Raw genomic sequence first — 3,644 nt, 5'->3', positions numbered from 1 at the left:
GGTCTTTTCCAATGAGTTGGCTCTTTGCATCAGGTGACCAAAGTATTGGAGCTTCAGCTTCAACATCAGTCCTTCCAATGAATATTCAGGACTGATTTTCTTTAGGATTGATCTCCTTCTGTCCAAGGGACTCTTAAGAAGTCTTCAACACCACAGTTCAAAAACATCAATTCTTCGGCACTCAGCCTTCTTTATGGTCCAACTCTCACATCCATACGTGGCTACTGGAAAAACCATAGCTTTGACTGTACTGATCTTTGTTGGCAAAACAGTATCTCTGCTTTTTAATATGCTGTCTAGGCTTGCCATAGCTTTTCTTCCAAGGAAAAATGTCTTTTAATTTCATGGCTGCAGTCACCACCCGTAGTGGTTTTGGAGCCCAAGAAAATAAAATCTGTCATTGCTTCCACCTTTTCCCCTATTTGTAGTGAAGTAATGTGACCAGATGTCATGACCTTAGTTTTTTTAATGTTGAGTTTTAAGCCAGCCCTTTCACTTTCCTCTTTTATCCTCATTAAGAAGCTCTTTATTTCTTCTTCACTTTCTGCCATTAGAGTCATATCATCCACATATCTGAGGTTGTTGATATTTCTCCCGGGAATCTTGATTCCAATTTGCGATTTGTCCAGCCCAGCATTGTGCAAATGTGCTTTGCATATAAATTATATAAGCAAGGTGACAATATACAGCCTTGATGTACCCCTTTTCCAATTTTGAACCAGTCCGCTGTTCCATGTCCAGTTCTAACTGCTGCTTCTTGACCTGCATATGTTTCTCAGGATGCAGGTAAGGCAAGTCTGGTATTCCCATTAAAGAATTTTCCACAGTTTGTTGTGATCCACACAAAGGCTTCAGCATAGTCACTCTGCACTTAGTACTGAATAAATTCTATCCTTACCGCTTTACCTAGTGTCCAGCTTATCTTTGACAAAGCTCAGACCTACATTTTATTTTATTTCTGCCCTAGGGAGCAAGGACTGGACAGATCACAGTGCCAACAAGGCCAAGGCTGTGAACTTGATCTCCATATGGCTGACGGCCACACGTGTCCACCTGTCAGGTAAGGTCTCACCAGGGCTTTTCATTGATCATAAGGTGGTCCAGGTGAGCACGTAGCGATGGCTCGGCACAGGTCACCTGCTGCTGTTTTGTGGTTTCTAGTTACTGCTTCAAAAGCGCAAATATTCGGATGGTGTGGCTTGCAGCTTTCCCTTCGAACAGCTCAGCTAGAAGGCAACCCTCCTGTCGCCATTCATGTCTCCTCTCCCCTCTCTGCCTCGCGCCCTCTGTTCTGTTCGCTTTCAGTCTGTGGCTGACCTCTTTCACCAGTTCTCCCTCAAAGACACTGCCTCCCACGTCTCTGTCTCTAGTGCCTTGTAAGCATTTCTCTTTGTTATGTAGTGCTTCATTATGTTACTGTCATACCAGCAGTGGCTCACGGTTCATGTGCTTATTCTAAGTCACTTCACTTGTGTCCAACTCTTTGCTACCCTATGGATGGTAGCCCGCCAGGGTCCTATGTCCATGGGATTCTCCAGGTGAAAATACTGGAATGGGTTGTTGCCATTTCCTACTCTGGGGATCTTCCTGACTCGGAGATTGAAGCCCCATCTCTTACATCTCCTGCATTGGCGAGTGGGTTCTTCACTACTAGCACCACCTGGGAAGCCACTGATGGTCTACTGGTCCTAAAAGAAACAGGAATCAGATATTCCCCCTCTTGTTTTCCACCTGTAACTATCATCAGGCTGAGCACATCGACACTATTCAGTAAAATGCACGTAAATGTTTTCGTTGAGCTTTTGAATGACTCTGATGAATTTCAGCAAAATGCTGAATTCCTTCATCATTTCTAGAATGGGCAGTAGACTCTCAAAGTACTTACAAATTTACACAGAATTAAACTAGTGTTACTGTACTTCATGTAGAGTGAGTTGATTTTTTCCAACTTTGTGTGTGATCATACAGTAATATTATATTATAAAAGACGCTGATTTAGCACACAGCAATATAATAGCTGGTTCTTTATACTTACATTGCTGGTAGCCTACATTTCCCTAGCTTTATGCATATCTCTTTATTATAATAACACACTTTATGCCTCTTTGAAGACAGAAAACAAACTTAGGGGAAATATCATGGAATACATGGCTCATAAAACCCCTCAGAAATTAGGGATGCAAACTTCCAATCTCTGTGATAATCGGATCTTTTTTGCTATTGTTTTGTTTTAGTCGAGTAGGGATAGAACTTCTACATTTTACTTAAGTTGTTGAAGGGATAAATAAAAAATCTTTTCACTGGAGAAGATACAATTAATAAAAATGGTAGGTATTTACCATAGTTAACCTCTACAAAGAAGGAACCCTGTCTGTGCATAAATCTCCTTTGGGGGAGGTTTAATCATCTAATACATTTGGTTCAGCTAGAGCAAAATCATTCATTTCCTCTCGAGTGGCAGTGTTAATTCTAATAGCAAAATTTTGATACATTACATACATATTCCTTCCTGAAAGAGAATTATCATATCTTCAAGTACTCCAAGTGACCACATATCACTTGGGCAACCACTTATGGAAGAGAGAGATCAAAAGACTGTTTTATAAATGAAGCATGCTAATTTATCACATGGTATTTGTCACCACGTCATAGCATTTTAGGCAGGAGGAAGGCCTATTATATATGCTGTCTGCCATCTTGATCAACTCCTCTCCAAACACACATAGGGCAGCCTGAAATGCGAATTTGTGTGTGTGTGCGTTAGTCATTCAGTCGTGTCCAACTCTTCGCAACCCCATAGACTGTAGCCCACCAGGCTCCGCTGTCCATAGAATTCTCCAGGTAAGAGGGTTGCCATTCCCATGCGAATAAACACAAGGAAAGAATTACCAGTATAATCTAGCTGTGACCTAGGCTCTGTTCCTTATCAATGGAGTGATCCTGGGCAAGCCACACTTTCTTCATTTGTAACATAGGGTAGAAAACGAAAATGTACCTCAGATTCCTCAATAAGGAATCTCTACACATACAAAATATTTAACATATTGTTGACACAGGGTAAGCCCTCAATAAATGGTGATTTATTGTCATCCTTATTATTTATCATTGACAGTAATAAAAGAAAATGCAAATTTATCAGTATGATTCTAAATTACTAGAAATTGTCAAAGAAAACTAAGTATAACAATGCTTACATGTCCTTGTGCTACTTTTTGTCATATTGGTATGGAATCCAAAAGCTGTAGTGATTCTTAGTCCTTCCTGAAAAAAATAGCAGTTTGGATATTTGTTGAGAGGATAGCTGCATTTGAAATGCTTAAACTGGATCAGAAAATTGATGTACCCAATAGAAAAAAAGAAAAGGTATCCCTCCAACCTGCTGCCTCTAATCTTAATAAATTAATAAAATGAATTATATATCAGCCTCATAAATTGATTAGCCAAGAGTCAGGGCTTACTTATAGCCTTACTCACTTGGGCAAACTAATAGAGCTGGGGTGTCTAGATTTTAAAACACTGAAGACTTGACTGTGGACCAGTGGACTGTGGACACCTCATGGCTGAGCCCAACCAAGCCAGCAGGCGGCCAGCTGTTCTCTTACGACTTTTTTAGCTTCAACAAATGGAATACATTCAGTGCAGCC

This window comes from Dama dama, chromosome 6 (assembly GCF_033118175.1).
Source record: "Dama dama isolate Ldn47 chromosome 6, ASM3311817v1, whole genome shotgun sequence".
Taxonomy (NCBI): domain Eukaryota; kingdom Metazoa; phylum Chordata; class Mammalia; order Artiodactyla; family Cervidae; genus Dama; species Dama dama.
Note: the sequence above shows the minus strand (reverse complement) of the source record.